The 16,944-nt window shown below is 41.2% G+C and overlaps 1 long non-coding RNA gene across 2 annotated transcripts in view; it reads left to right on the top strand.

Moving 5' to 3' along the window:
• The first annotated feature begins 1,397 nt into the window (after nucleotides 1–1,397).
• LOC133078232 (uncharacterized) overlaps nucleotides 1,398–16,944 on the top strand; it is a 79,667-nt gene continuing 64,120 nt past the window's right edge. For both annotated transcript variants that reach the window (XR_009697852.1, XR_009697851.1), the window contains exon 1: nucleotides 1,398–1,497. This is a non-coding gene — a long non-coding RNA (uncharacterized LOC133078232). The remainder of the gene's footprint in view (nucleotides 1,498–16,944) is intronic.

Raw genomic sequence — 16,944 nt, 5'->3', positions numbered from 1 at the left:
CCACTTCTGGATATTTATCTGAAGTAAATGAAACACTGATTTGAAAGGATATATGCCCCCCTATGTTCATTGCAGTATTATGCACAATAGCCAAGATGTGGAGACAACCTAAGTGTCCATCAATAGATGTATGGAAAAGAAGATGTGAGATACACACACACACACACACACACACACACACACACACACACACACACGCAATGGACTATTACTCAGCCATAAAAAAGAATGAACTCTTGCCATTTGTGACAACATGGATGGATCTTGATGATATTTTGCTAAGTGAAATAAATCAGACAAAGAAAGAAAAATACTGTAGAATTTCACTTTTATGTGGAATTTGAAAAACAAACAAATAAGAAATCATATATACAGAGAATAGATTATGATAGCCAAAGAGGACGGGGGTTGGAGGGGGGTGGGCAAAACCAGTGAAGGGGATAAAGAGGTACAAATTTCCAGTTTTAAAATTAAATGTCATGGGGATGTAACTAAATATCTAGTCATCAGCATGGTGACTATAGTTAGTAATACTGTATTGCAAATTTGAAAGTTGCTAAGAAGGAAAATCTTAAAAGTTCTTATCACAAGAAAAAAAATTTGTAGCTTTGTATTGTGACAGATGGTAACTAGACTGTGGTGATCATTTCACAATGTATACAGATGTGGGCTCATCATGTCCTACACCTGAAACTAATATAATGTATGTCAGTTAAACTTCAATTAAGAAAAAACAGGGAATTCCCTGGTAGTCCAGTGGTTAGGACTCAGCGCTTCCACTGCTGGGCCCGGGTTCAGTCCCTGGTCAGGGAACTAAGATCCCACAAGCTTCGCAGCATGGCCAACAAAGAAAAAAAACAAAAACAAAAATAAAAAACCACGGTGGATCCCCAGAACCAAATGAATAAGAGTCTGAATTTGCAAAGAAAAGGATAATGTAAAATTGTACCTTCCTCTCTCAACCAGGCACCACAGATAGAGACCTGGGAGAAGTGACTGGTAAAAAGTCTCACCCTTTGCCAGCTTCCGCTAGCTTTCCCAGGATGCCGTCTGCAGGCTCTAGAGAGGAGGAAGAGTAATTTTTCTTCTCCCCTTTATAGTGAGTCCTTGGCTGAGACCCCTCTTTTTCTAGGGCATCTTGTAAATGGATAAGCTTACCAAAGTTAAAAGTTCTCCACTATGGCCCCTCTAATTCAAGATTATCTTTGATAAGTTTAACCTGCTAGTTCAGCCTTAAAACACAATTTTATTCACCTGAGGCCTCATGCTGGCTCCGCTCCGGCTCAAGTCAGATCTACTCTGACCCCAGGCGTGAGCCTTTCTACGTCAGACCAGTCAGCCTCCAGCAGGTTTCCAGACCCAGGCCAGAAAAAGAAATGCTCAAACGGTCAGAAAACTCATGAGGCAAGAGCTGCGGGTCCAGGATCCAGGACCAAGAGGACTTGCCCAGCACCTCCAGAGGCAGCAAGAAAACAGCCAGCTCCAGGGACTCAGCAGGTATCTGTCCTGGTTGCTCAGTGCTCCTGGGGGCTGTCGGGGGAGGGGGTCTCCTTGGGTTCCCTCTCTGACGCCTATTTATTTAAAAGATAAACCGAGGCATATTAAAAATTTTAAGAGCAAAAGTTGATTTGAATCAGGCAGCATCCAGTGTAGCAGATGGAAAGAAACTCTGAGAAGTTGTACAAAATGATAGACTTTTATAGACAGAAGGGAGCAGGAACAAGGAAGTTTTATTAGTCAAGCCAGTTGGTTATTGCAAAGTTACTTTCCTTCAAGGGATGACAGGGGCCCATCAGGCAGATTACCTGACTAGTACCAATAAGGGGCTTTCTGGTTGACTTATTTAAGATTCGATTTCTGGGAGAACTGAAACTGTCTCGGTTTGGTGATGTGAGGCTTAGGGTAAGCTACTGTATTTTGGGCCCGCTGTCTTGTTTTTAACAAAGGCTAGGGGCATTACCTTTATCTTTGTTAAAAAGATGGGGTGGAGTTGACATCGTGGGCACTTGAAATGGCAGATGCAACTTTTGTTTACATGTCATCCGTGTGCGCCTGGGTTCGCAGTGTTTCTGCAGACCTTGTGAGAAATACAGCTGGTTGGTTTTTGCTTTATTTCTGCACCTGAAGTAAGTTCTTGTTAACCATCAATACTGAAAATACTGCTTTCAGTTAAAAAGAAGCTCAAATCAAATGTTGTAACTCCTGTTGAAAGAAGCCTCAAAGATCCTCGTGTGCCTGGGTGCCTAAAAGCATCTCACTGAAAGGCTGGGCTCTACTGGGAGTGAAAATCTGTTACATTTGCCTCCTCATTTCCTTAGAAAATTTAGGACTAGCTTATGAATAGATATGGTGGGCAGCAGATGTACATTATAAAGATGAACTTAAAAACTAATTATTATCTTTTGGCCTCTGGCCAACGCAGCAGTGTCTGGGAGCTGACTAGAGGTGTGAGCTAACTTCTTATTGCTAAACTCTAGAAGGCTTTTTATACACTTTCCTAATGTGTTAGTGAAATAAATAAAAGGAAAAAAAAAAAGTGGGAGGAAGAAGAGGGGGAGGGATAGCAACAGGGAAGGAAGGACGGAAAATCTTGAGTTCTCATTACCAAAAGAAGGATTTATTCAGTAAACAGTGAACTTGCTAGATAGACCATGAAGGGGTCTTGTATTCCTCATGTTCAATAAGCTCTTCAGGGGGACTTGGAAGAAGTTACAAAACCAGAGCAGGGCCAGAGATGTACCTGCATCCTGGGTTCTGAACTAGGAATTGGAAAGGAGCTCTGTTATCAAACATTCAGATACATGAATTTGAGGAAGAGTAGAGGTCAGGAAGAATAACTTTAGACTTCATAGCACTTGTAACTTTTTACAGAGCACTTTTTAACACTACAGACTCTCTATTTTAACAAAGTGCTTTTATATATCCATGATCTCATTCAATTCTCAAAATAATAATGTAAATAAAAGAGGTAGATGTGGCACCAACGATGACGTTCCCCTTGTAGTAGGAGGACTTCTAGGATGAGCCAGTGATCCAAGGCCATGTGGAATCCATCCTCTTGATTGGGGACGGGACCTGTAACTATAGAGACAAATGCGGGGCGGGGCCTTCCCGTGGTGGTGAGAGTGTGGCTGACTTCCAGGGAGGGTGCTTATCCCCTGAGCTATTCAGGTGAGCACCTGGAGGGCACTGGGTGCTTCCTGGCGAAAGCGTCAAAGCCTGAGAGGGATTCATCACAAGGGATATTCTTTCTCACTGTCTTAGAATCTCGAGGGGCCACATGACAAGGAATGAGGCTGCTTCCATCCCCTGAGGTCGACAGCCAGCAAGTAGGCTTCTCAGTTTCATTTGCATTTTTAATATTTTGTCCATCAGGTTCAGGAACATTTCTTGCAAAAGCCTTGCTGGTAAATATTTAAGGCTTTGCAGCCACATACAGCCTGCCTCCATCAAATGTTTTATTCCTTGCTTTCTTTCTTGCTTTCATGCTTTTGCTCTTTCTCCCTCCCTCTTTTTCTTCCTTCCTCTTATACTTTACAATGTTTAAAAAAAAAAAAATCACTCTTAGTTTAAGGACTAAACCAAAACAGGTTCTGGGTGGTTTGCTAGCTCCTGGTCTTAGATAATCAACAGAACAATAAATTAAGGCCTGAATTGCAGTCTTTGCCAATTTCTGTAGTGTAAACACACTGACATGATGGATTTCAAGCTGCCACATGAAGGCTCTTTACTGTCTGCAGGCCTGCAGGGGCACATGGTGATGCAGTGTGCCCACGCAGAGACACTACGAGTAAATAACCACAAAACAGGGGTAACAGTGAAATGTCGTGCTGTAATTAGGAAGGGTTGAGATCTGAGCATCTGCTGCCCTTGTTTTTTTACATAATTTGTGAATTTCTATAATTTTTAACAAAGGCTGTGTTTAACAACCAGCTCCTGTAGTTCCTGAAAAGTAGACAGCTGGCTCTCACAGGCTGGTTCTGACCATCCCCAGCGCAGCACTGCTTGTGCCCTTAGGAGAGAGGGGTCTGTGTTCCACCCATTTCCCCCTTGTCAGCTGGGATGTGACCCCAGCCGGTGTGATTATGGGCCTCCTTTCACCCTGCAGACACAGCTACATCATCAGTGATGGGAGAACAAGAAAGCAGCCCGAGTTCCTAGCCCCGTGGAGCTGCCACGTCAGGCGTGGGTGTCTCAGGAGCCTACTATGAGGCACAGGGGAAATCACTTCTACCTTGTTTAAGCTTCTCCTGTTTTGGGTTTGTTACAACCATCGACTCTATATTCTAACTAGATGTTAGAATTCCCTTGTTTGAGTGAGGAAACTGATGCTTAGGTAAAACTACGTTCCTGACATCAGAGGGCTGAAAATCTCTTACTCAGCATTTAAACCACATCTTTTAACTCCAAGTGCACTGTGGTTTCCATGACATCGTGTTGCAGAGGAAATCAGTCATTAGTCCGTACAGGCACCCAGCTGGGGATTTAACAGACACAAGGCTGCTCTTGACTGACTAGTGGTCTTGTCTCCGGAAATCTTTTACTAGTAAGTAAGTGGTAGTTTGGAGAAGGCGCCCGTGAAGGGGTGGGAGCAGGGCCCCTGCCTGGGCAGTTGGGGAGGAGGACAGAGGTGGCAGCGGTGCCCTCTCATGTCTGAAGCTTTATCGAACACAAACAAGGAACTCGTTCCTGTGCTGCATGCTACAGGGATTAGAGAAATCGAGGGAAAAGGAATCTAGTATCCAAATATTTGCATATCCCACATGTATTAGCTTTAATGTCCTCTTATTAACATGCTTAAAAAGGACCACTTTTGATGACAATAGTCTTACAAGACCACGTGTGCCCCAGGACCTGATTCATTCATAGCTAAGTTCTTGTGAAACAAATACATATTAAAATATAAATATTAGTATTTTCTTATGCAATTAAACAGTTGAAAACATTGTGACGTCTCATTTAGCATGGCTTTTCCTTGAATGAATGCTCTAAACTTGTTATGGGTGTAGGACTATGTTTATACATCAAAGGCAATAGTGATCTTTTCCCTCAAAATAACTATTTTCAGACATTAAAAATGTCTATGTCCTCTTTATATTTTGTCTTGGTCAGCCTAAATTAATCCTTAATCTCAGGGTAGATTATTTTCACTGTTGCTTCTCTAAACTCACACTAGCTGAAGACAAGTGGTTTCAGGATTCCCATTACTAAATGGGAATCCATTAGTATGATTGTATTCCGCTCACTCTTTTGGAAGGGCAGGTGGCTGTATATTCCAGTAACATACATTCTGGCATCCAGAGCTTTCTATTTCCCCTTTTAGGAGAATTTATTTACTTCAGAGCTTTATTGTGTTGACTCTTCATTTGTCAGAGTCTTCCCAGGTTAAACCTGTGTGGGTCACATTTCTCTTGGCTTCATTGGGTCTTGGGCTTTTGGCTACTTGTTTATGGAGCGAGTCCCAGCCTTCGCTGCCACCTCCAAACCGTGGCCACTGCCCCATCATCTAATAGCACAGGCTCTCTCGTCCACCCCTCCGGGGTGAGTGCTGGCATCTGGAAGGACTCTTGTGTCACCACTGGATGGAGACACACAAGCTCCAGGCAGCCCCGACCTGATGGACCCCCTGAAGCTCTGATTCCTCCCACAGCTTCTGGGCAAGAATGAAGTGCCGTGGTCCAGAGCGTGCCGTGTGGCTTCACCTGTGAATGTCTGAAACGCTTGGGTGACGCAAGCTGGCAATGAGGAGTTAACGCCTAGTGGGCCAGACTTTGACCAGTAAGAGACAGCAGATGACAGGGAGCTGGAGATACTTGTCCTCTCTTTGTCCTCTGATGCTATACACAGTCCAGAGATGTCCTGTGTGGCTGGGCCAGCTGTTTCTCTTTGTGAAGCAGTGGCCACCTGAATAATGCACAACTTCATTTCTGCTTCCAAATATTCCCTGCCTCTCTCCTCTTTTCTCGCTCTCTCTCTCTCTTTCCCCTGAGAATTACATCTCCCCTTAAAACATTAGCACTCTTATCTTAAAAAAAAATTTTTTTTTAAATATTTGAGCCTTGATTTGTGTATTATAAGGCATCTGAACAAAGACAACAGAGGATCATTGGCAAATCTCCCAGTTTTCCTTGTGAACATGGCACAAGCTAAAAATAAAAAGTCAATCCTTAGGTGATTTCAGTTCAATTTATAACATGCTGACATTGATAAGTTGGAACCCACATGGAAGAGCAGAAATAAAAATACAAGCAAGCGTCATGAGAGATCACCTAACAAAATGAATCACGTGTGTTAAAAACACATCAGGGGAATCAAGTTGCCTCTGTATACATATTTATAAAGTTGGATTATGAGTACAAAGTATGTGTTGGAAAACGGGACAAATTATTGCATAAGCTCAAGTTACAGAGAAGAATCAGCCACTGAAAATAACAATAGCCGAATCTGTGTTTCTGCTTATGAAATAGTCACACTGAAATCTCCTTATCAACTGCCAGTCAAGCGGGAACATTCTCACTCCGCTGTGGGAATCAGTGAAGACCACCCAAATGAGAATAAGCAGAAGCTGTTTATGCAGAATTTACTACAGAAAGGGTGTCTGCCACCATCACTTGCTTTTGGCAGAGACTCAAAGGCAGGCAGGCGAGAAGAAAGCTTTATAGTGCCAAGAAAAAAAAAAAAAAGGCGTCAGGTGTGCCCTGATTGGAGGCTGTTGGGTGGGGAAGCTGTAATTGGGTGAACTGCAAGAAGGGCATCCAGGTGGTTGGTTAGGAGGCGTGTTCTCCTGTTGCTTGGTAAAGGCTGCCTCCTGTTGGTCCTAAGTTGGAAGTAAGTGCAAGAGTTAGGGAACCTGTCAGTTGTTAATCAAGTCCTGGTCGTTTTGGGACAGTTGCTAAAGGAGTTGCTGTTTGGCTTCCTGGATGGGTTGCTATAGATTTTAGGTATCATGGGTTGGTGTCTTGAAGACTGTAGTTGCCGCCGATTTGGGTCAGTTCTACTTTCGTATGTGTTCTGGCCGTTGTCCATTTGTATATTCATTCTCTCAATTCCAAGCACAATGAAGTAGTCATGAAAGAAATGGTATTGCATTTAAGTGCTATTAATAATGAACTGATTCTAAATATTAAGCTTGGGCTATAATCTAGTCTTAATTGTTATTTATCTGTAGAGTTAAGTCCTAGATTTTTGCCGAAAATGAGTTTCAGGAAAAAGTAATCTTGGTAGGATTTTAAATAAAAAGGAAAAGATGAGTGAGATTGGAGAGGTGAGGTAAAAAGATGAGAAGATTGCAGGGAATACATTCCATCCTCTAGAGTATAATGGCTGCATGATTTCCGGAAAGAGGGACAGGCTCAATCTGAAAAAGAAAACATTTAAGAGATGGAATGCTGTGGTCCTTTGGCAAGTCTCACTGCATTCACAGTATTTAAACACTCCAAATAATGTAATGTGATTTTTCTCTTTCTTGGCCCTAGAAAAGTTTCTGTTCATGGTTTTGTTGTGTCAGGTTCAGAGAGTCAGAAATAAGTGAAACAATATAAACCACTTCTGGGGTTGGGTTTGTTAAAAAGGCAGTGAATGATTTTTCAATTGTTCCATCCAACAGGTAATCAACTAAATGGATATAAACATGATTTTTCACCCTCAGTGAGTGTAATTAAATTATTTTGAATAAAAATATAAGAAGATAAACTGAGGTCTGGAGAGAATTTTAGAAGGAGCCTCTATACTTCAAATAAAACCAACCATAACATTAGCTAAGTTCAAATGGAAATTAATCACTACTTTCCATTTACAGCTAATCTAAGCACTATAAATGATTCTGATTCCTCACAACTTTCAGATTCACTCTAGAAGAGTCTACATGACATGTTTCCAGAGACACTGGAATGAAAGGGCATTTGGCTTCGTGAAGAAAGTGGATTTTATTAGGAAATAAAATTTTTTTCCTGTAAGTGATGGTGTACCAGCTTCCTAGGGCTGATGTGACAAAATAACACAAGCTGGGTGTCTGAAAGCAACAGAAATGTCTTCATTCATAGTTCTGGAGGCTGGAGGTCTGAAATCAAGGGGTTAGCAGGGTTAGTGTCTGCAGGAGGCCCTGAGGGAAACTGTCTCGTGCTTCTCTCCTCGCTTCTGGCGGTTGTAACAAATCCTTGGAGTGTCTTGGCTTGTGGACACATCACTGCAATCTCCACCTCCATCTCCATCGTCCTCTTCCCTGTGCCTCTGTGCGTCCTTTTCTCTTCTTCTAAGGACACTCTCGTTGGATTTAGAACCCACTCAAATTCAGCATGATCTTACTTTAATCCTTAACTAATCAAATCTGCAACGACCCTATTTCCAAATAAGGTCACACTCAGACATTCTGGATTTTGGGAGCACAGTAGTGAACCCACTACAGATGGGGAAAAAAATCTTAGAAAAAGAGCCAAGCGAGGCTCAGGAAGTTTTTTAGTTCAAATTCTGGCTCTTTGCCTAACTGGAAATATGACTATTATAAACCAATCTTACAAAATTCTATGTCTAGATTTCTTTGTTATCAAATGTGGGGTCCCACCGCTCGCCGCTTACAAAATCAGTACTCTCACATGGTAGAAAGGAAAGGCGCCTTTAAGCAGAATGCCAACAATCTGGGGAGATGGTGGACTCAGCTTTCCCCCCCAAACCACCTCCGAGGATTCTGCTCAACCATGAAAATTTTGAAAGGGAAACAGAAGTAATCTCAGTTAATCCTTGAGGTAGGAGGTCAGAGTCGTTGCCATTCCCCACTGTGTGTGGGCTTCTCAGCTTCTTGTGATCTTCCTCTAGATGTGATCGTGTTCACACGGTTTGTTCAGCAGATTACTGAAGAAGGGGAAGCTAGGGAAGAGATCTGGTCATCTGTTAATGACTTAGTCTTCATTTCTACTTCTTTGATCTATGGAAAGAACCGACAAGTTAGGCAAGGTACTGTGTGATTAAAAGATATGAAAGGTGTGCTTGGGTCGGAGATAAGAGAGCATGGGGGTGCCGGGCTTAAAAGTGAGATACAATATAGCTTTGCTGAAGTGACAAGAAAAGGGGCTTCCTGCTCAGGGTGGTTTCCTGTAAAGACCTGCTTATATCTTCACGTGTAATGTATAAATAATACTGATTTATCTATCAAAAAGTGTGGTTAAGAGCTTTGAATGAAATACTAATTATAAAAGTTAGTTGGTTGCTTGATTTTTGTCTTGTTTCCTATCACTGGCTCAATTCCTTCCACCTTCAAATTGGTTTGCAATTTTAGAACTAGATTTTTTACAAATTTAAGCACGTCTTCAAATCCATATGGCTGCTGTAGGCATTGTTAAAGACTATTAAAGCAGATGGTAAATGATTTTTACTAGAAATATTTTAAAGAGATAAGTATCAGCAAGTTTCTCTTCAAAACCCTTGGTGATTGTAAGTCGATATTCAAAAGCTTATTTAGGGATAGTGAAGTATTACCATCCATCCTCCTCAGAGATCCTAAAACATATGTACATATGTACAAAGTCAATAATTGTTGACTTTCAGGTTCAACAATTCTAACCTAAGTCATAATATTACGCTGTTTTAATACTATCCAGAGTTTGTTACATCCCAAATCTCAGAAATGAGGAATTAAATCAAATTATGCATTTTTAACTTTTGAATCAATAGAGAATTTTAGTATACACTAAAAATAGTCAAGAAAGAACAGCAAAAACATGGACAGATACTTTTGAAGAAAGAAAATCAACAACCTCTCTGGTGATAGCAACCCTACAAAACACCAGCAAGACATCAGGATGGCCATGATAGAAACAAACAAAACTGGGAAAAAGTTTTATCTGAAGCAAGGAAAACAGAAGAAATTATATTTCCAAGTGTAGTAGCTTTTTCTTCACAGACAACTCAAAGGGAGATGTAACTTTAGTCATCTGTGGGATGACTCATTTAACAGACCAATTTAAGCAGAGGCCAATTTAACAGAATATTTTACATTACAAAATTATAAAGATTCCACAAATAATTTACAGCCAATACAAATTCATAGAACTATTGCTATGGCCTGTACTTTCAACGTCCTTACTGATTATTTCATCTGAGCTTCAAAATGAAAACAAATAGACATTAATTAAAAATGACTCAATGATTTAAAAATCTATGACTTGCCATTTCAGCTATCTAAAATTAACATCTAGGCTATTACACTGGGGGAGCAATTATGAATGTTTGAGTATGAAATGCACACAAGAGGCTGCAGGGATATATTTTTATATCAATTGATACCAATAAAACACAGTGAGGAGAGAAGACATTTATCTTCCACATGTAGAGTAATTCTAGTGTTTTGTGTCATTTCTTGATGGACAAAACAATCATTGCTTATCATCAATCCAGGAGAAGCCACCCATTCCTGACGGCACCAGCACAGGAGCACAAAATATAGAAAGCTGAGAGTCCTGGGTGAGAACATCTTCCCATCTACCTGGGCAAATTTCATCACTGGAAATTGTGGGAAAGAGAGAAATTCCAGTTATTGACAGGAAACACGAGAATATGGACACATTTAAAAGTATTGAGGCTGTTTGCAGGCTTGTCTCTGTCTTCAGATGCTGGTTTCTCTCTGTTTTACTAGGTGTTATTGTGGAAACCTGGCAACACAGAAACTAGTAATTCTATTTGTTTCATATAGTGTAATTCTTGAAAGAATTTTGTGAGGGAACTTTAAATTTGGTATTTTTAAAATATAAAATAGACAGTGAAAATAGAAACTCATAGGGGAAGCAAAGAAATAACAAAACACAGACGACAGAAAATAACAAGATTGAAAAAAAGGAAAGGGGCAAGGAAAATGAAGAAATGATTCACAAAAGAAGATAAAAATGAGAAATTAAACTTAATCGTGAATAATCAAATATATTCCAATTACTATAGTAGGAGTAATAACTTCACTACCATTTTTTAACACTTCTCTAATGTTGTTCTGTGACTTCATATGGATTAACTATTTGACTCCTGACTATGGTCCTAGAGGTAGCTGCAGTTATTATTCTTATTAAAAGTATTAATAAGAAAATACTGAGGGTTGCAGAGGGTGCAGTGCGTTCATGATTGCTCATGGAAAGTTGAACAGACGTTTTGGGATGCATTTTGGCTATAGACCTTGAGAAACTTAAGAATAATTGGCCAGTTAATTTTCAGTTAAATCCACTCTCCTGAGGAGGCAATATTTAATATAATAATGCATCTGTAACTTGCAAATGTTTAAATTAATAGAGCATAACAGCAAGTCAGAATGTTATGCAGGCTTAAAAAAATCATGGAGCTTAAGAACAAACTTGTGAAAATGGGTGTAGTATAATAACCGAAAAAAGTAGGATGCAAATTGTATGTACCTTATGATTCTTGTTTTGTAAATGGAATTGCATATAATCATAGAAAAAAAGACAGGGAAGAAATATAGCAGGATATTTTTTCTCTAGATGGTGAAATATGGTGAATTTTATACCTTTCATAATTTCCAAAGTTTCTACAATTAAACAAACAAAAATCAGGGGTGGTAGATTGAGTGCATCTCTGGTCCTGGACCCAGACCTTTCCTTCGTGCCCTCCCACAGTGATTCTGGCCTCAGATGACTTGCTTTAGCCAATGGGACAGTAGCACGTTGGATGCTTGCACTTCGGTGCTGTCTCACCTGTGATCCCCGTGAGAGGGTTCCCTGGTGGGGATTTGGAGGGAACCTGCGGGAGGGCTCATTCATCCCAGCCCAGGCCAGCCTCCATCCACGGGCTTCCAGCCAACAAGCCGGCTTCTACAGACACGTGAGCAGCTAGCTCAGCAGGCAAGCCTCACCCAGATCGGCAGAACTGCCACTGCCCCCTGGGCGCGTGGGGATTAACACAGGGCTGCTAAGATTGGGGGTAGTTTGTTGTAGAGCCAGTTAACTTACATAGGAGGCCATTTAGGGTCCAGAGCTTTAGTGAGCAGCAAACCCAGGTTTCTACGCATTCGTCCATAAAGACGTATGCAGGGGCTTCCATTACTCATTCTCTGAATCCCCTGTGTTCCCAGCCTGGCTTTATATCCTCCATGTATTTAACTAGCCGCCTCCACGCCTCTTTTCCTAATTACCATATCTGTGATCAGATTCTTTCTCAAGGCAACCCCAGCTTCCTCTGACGACCTGGGCTGAGAGGCGGGAGCTGGCTGCACAGGGTCATTGGCAGAGGAGGGGCAGTCAGGCCTGCGGCATGAAGCCTGATGGGCGATGGCGGTAATTAATGTGTCAGTGGCGTCATCAGGTGTGTTGGAGGGAGCACACGGCTGTGACACGGGGGAGAGAGCGACAGTGGTCCCATCTGCCCTGGCTCCGCCCTCTGACCCCTCACAAGCTACAGCGCGTGGCTGAGTCTCATAGCCTTTTTTAAACAAAGGTAGGCTGGTTTGCATCTGCTTGGAGGGAAACATTGCTGAGTCAAATAAATTCTCCCCAGGGCCTCTTCAGAGCAAGCCCATTAGGTGCCCTGGGCCTGGGGGTGAATTTTGACCTTTCCAAATTTCCCCTTCACAACGGAATAGCAGTGGTTCTCATCAGTACATCAAGAAGCAGTGAAATCCCAGGCGGTCCAGATTGCTCCCTCAGGACCGATCAGCTCGACAGAAGGTGTATGTGTGTGCACGCAGAGCGGCCCAGCCAAACTGATTTGGTGAGAGTGTGGTCCGGCCTTGTGCCCCCGGCATGTCATTCACCCGTGGATACAGGGCTGCTTTCACATGGACTTTCTGTGCTCAGGGTAGTCTCAGCGCTTCAGAGAAACGTTGGGAAACATCTCATGACCCACAACTCTTGCTTCTGGTGTTAACATGGCATCTGGCTTGCACGCAGTAGGTCCTCAAAAATTAGTTTGTAAGAAAGAAATTTAAATACCCTGTTTGACCAGGTTAGGTGATCAGGTACATAAATTAGGATAGCTAAAAATATGCGTAAGAATTGTGAAAACATGGGGAATTCCCTGGCGGTCCAGTGGTTAGGACTCCGCACTTTCACTGCCATGGGCTCGGGTTCAATCCCTGGTCGGGGAACTAAGATCCCACAAGCCGCATGGCGGCCAAAAAAAAGAAAAGAGTTGTGAAAACATAATAATCCAGTGTAGTAGTTCTTCAAGTGTGGCAGCATCAGAATTACCTGGGGACTTGTTAGAAATACATGTTTCCTGTTCCCCCTCCTCCTCACAGAACCAGAAGGGCTTGGGGGGGTGTGGTCCAGCCACCTGTGTGTTTAGTGCCTTATGTGACGCGCATGCTCATGTGAGACCCATGGACTGAGTGGTTAGAGTCTCTGGTTTCTAACGAAGGGTTGCAAAATTATTCTAAAGTTAACTCTCACTCACTTTTCCAAACAAATGGAGAATGTGCGATTGGCTAAAACTGCATTAGAAATGAAAACAAAATAGCTCCCATTCCCAAATCCCGTATCCATAACTTAATGTTATTAATATTTGAAGGCTTTTTCCCACAGCTAAACACAATTCACAGCCAGTTTTAACAGACCCGTTGGGTCAGTTGGCAAATCTCCATATGCACTGGTACTAGGTAATATTAGGAAAAAATTGTTAATCGTATTTGTGATGATGGTGTTGTAAATGCAGGGATGTGCTGAAGCATGTGTATTTGAAAAGATAAATACACTCAAATGAGATAAAATGCAAAATTTGCGTACTTTAAACATGTCATATACACGTTTTTAATGGCCTTAATTGAGGTAGGACATAACAAATGAAAAAAATTAGTATTCCATACAAAATCAAATCAAATTTATTTGCTTCCACAAATCAAAGTCAAAAATTTTTTAGGATTCTAGAAGAAAGTTAAACAATGTCAAATTAAAATTTTAAAAAAGTAAATATTTCACTAATACTCTAAGTATATTCCTCACAGTGACAGCCATTAATGTTGATCTGTTGTTTGTTATTCTGAAACTCAAGTCAGAATCTGTGCCTCACCCTCCTTTCATCTCCATGACAACAAGGGAAGCAGTTTGTAGCACTCCCTGGTCTGACACATTGTGAAGATGGGATGTAGGGAAATTAAGTAATTCGTTCGAAGTTTTTTAACCAATAACAGTGCAGTTAGGTTTCATGATAAGTTGTAGGGAACACATTCTTTCCACAGAGCATGCAGCTTCAGGAAGGAGCTTATCAGAAAGTTCTTTCAGCACTACAGCAGTACAGCTGTCAGGAGCCATCCTAGACATACAAAAGCATGTGTACACATATAGCTGAAGGATTGGGGTTGGGAGTGGAGCTGGAGATGGGGGAAGAAGCAAAATAAAGTCCTTATGAATATGTAGTAGAAGCAAAATAAAGTCCTTATGAATATGTAGTAGAAGCAAAATAAAGTCCTTATGAATATGTAGTCTGGGAGATCCTTAGCAGGAGGATGTTAACAGCTAGCATTTGGAGAAAATTATTTTCAGCAAAATGCTACATTTTTTGCAAAGGGACACGCAGCCACTTAGAAAAACAATGACTAAGAATAAAATCTAAAGTCCTTACCAAGGCCTCAAAGACCCTGCAACATCCAGTTCCTTCCCGCCTCCTGGACTCCTTTACTAACCTCTCTGCCTCTGTCCACTCAGCTCCGATTACCTCATGGAGGCTGACAATGCTCTTGCCTCAGGGCCTTTGCACTTGCTCTTCCTGCTTCTTCCTTCATGCCTAGTGACATCTGCGCCAGCTTTATCCCTAAGTGTTACATATTTTTGATGTTACAAATATTCTTTTTTTAAATTTATTTTTTTATTTTTGGCTCCATTGCGTCTTCGTTGTTGTGCGCGGGCTTCTCATTGCGGTGGCTTCTCTTGTTGTGGAGCACGGGCTGTAGGCGCATGGGCTTCAGTAGTTTTTGCTCGTGGGCTCCAGAGCACAGGCTCAGTAGTTGTGGCGCACGGGCTTAGTTGCATGTGGGATCTTCCCGGACCAGGGCTCGAACCCGTATACCCTGCACTGGCAGGTGGATTCTTAACCACTGTGCCACCAGGGAAGCCTGATATTACAAATATTTTTATTAATTTCAATGTCAAATTGTTAGTTCCTAACGACATAGAAATATAATTTATTTTTTGTATGTTGATCTTGTATCAGCTTACTAAACTTAGAGTTTTAAGAGTTTTTTGGTGGATTTCATAGAATCCTCTCTATAGACATGTGCGTTTGAGACAATGTATATCATGCTACTTTTGGTGCAAGGTTCTATAAATGTCAGTTGAGTCAAGTTAATAATGTTGTTTGAGTCTTTTATATCTTTCTTGGTTTTTCTGTGTACTTTTTCTATGTATTATTGAGAGAGGAGTGTTTATGTTACCGAACCAGGTTCATTTTGTGTAAACCTGAGATGCAGGGGTTTGCAGCAAAGAGGGGGTTCATTCGCGAGACAGCCAAGTGGGGAGACAGGAGAGCAAATCTCAAATCTGCCGCCCTGAAAACAAGGGGCTTGGGGTATTTATAGGATAAAGAATAGAGAAGCTGGGCAGTCTGAGGTGTGGGGTGAGTGAGGAAAGGTGATTAGAAAAAGGTGTGGCAGTCGTGGTTCTGCACAGATGCAGCTAGGCTACAGGCCTCTGTATGGTCTGAGGGTGGAGTTTTCTGTCCTCTAAGGTCACTGAGAGGTCAGTTGCGCATGCCCAGTTGAAGGGTCAAGGTCCTATCCAGTCTCAACCAGCTCAGCTTCAACTAGATGCAGCTGACTCCAAGTTCCTGGAAAACAACTTGGGCAAACATTTTATTGTTGAGGATACTTGCTGCTTGAAGGACCTGCAAGTCTTAAAATGACCTTGATTAGTGAAGTCAGGTGAAATGGAGTTAACCCATGGTTTAAATATTTGACTGCAGTGGTGGGTTTGCAAATTCCTTTGCGGTTCTATTACTTTTATATTCATGCATTTTCAAGCTCTGTTATTAGTACGATGATGGTTTAGGGTTGTGTGCTTTTGCTGAATTTTTCATTGTAACTCTTTATCTTTATAAAATGACCCTCTTTGTCATTGGTATATTCTTTTCTCTAAAATCTACTTTGATACCTTTTTCCATACTTTTCATTTTAAATTATTTGTATCTCAATATTTAGTGTGAATTTCTTGTAGGCACCCTAAAGTTGGGTCTCGCTTTTTTGTCCAATCTGATAGTTTCTGTCTTCAATAGCATGTTTAGACTATTTACGTTTAATGAGATTATTTTTATGCTTGGATTTAAATTCACCGTCTTGTTTTTTTTCTTTTTTTATAAATTAGTCTCATCTAGTATTTGTTATTTTTTCCTTCTTTTTGTAACTTCTTCTGGATTGTGTATTTCTTTATTCCGTGTTATCTCCAATGTCAGTATATTAGTTATTTTAAGGATTGTTTAGGGTACATAATTTAAATCTTTAGGTTATCTCAATCTGTTCAAGTGGTATCTTTTTTTTTTTTTCATATGGACATATTTTAGCTCTACATTTTAGAGAGAAAGAAAGCTGAGATTCAGAGAAGTGACTTGTCTGTGGCCAGAAAACTTGGTTAGGGGTAAAATAGGAGTTCTAGTTTACTGACTTTAGATTCAGTGCTTTTTCCACAGTGTAATGCTAGGATGAGTGTCAATGCACTTTCTCTGGAGAATACCAAGTCACCACACTTACAAATTATACGTATAAGCACCAATGGGAAAAATTGGGGATTATTCTTTTCTTTACTGGGAAAATATAAGTTTTAAACATCCAATAGAAAAGCCCTAAAATTTCCCCTGTAGACCACTTGGATAGGCATCACACAAAGCATCAGGTAAATAATTAGAGATAAACCTGTGAGCCAGCTTTTAGTTGAGACCCTGGAGCGGAATTTGGCTTCCTTTGGCTTCTCACATTAGTCACTGTGGGAGAGTGACTCACATCCCATAAATCACATTCTGCCTGTGGCTGGT

Source organism: Eubalaena glacialis, chromosome 18, assembly GCF_028564815.1.
Source record: "Eubalaena glacialis isolate mEubGla1 chromosome 18, mEubGla1.1.hap2.+ XY, whole genome shotgun sequence".
Taxonomy (NCBI): domain Eukaryota; kingdom Metazoa; phylum Chordata; class Mammalia; order Artiodactyla; family Balaenidae; genus Eubalaena; species Eubalaena glacialis.
This window is presented reverse-complemented; position numbering and strand designations above follow the sequence as displayed.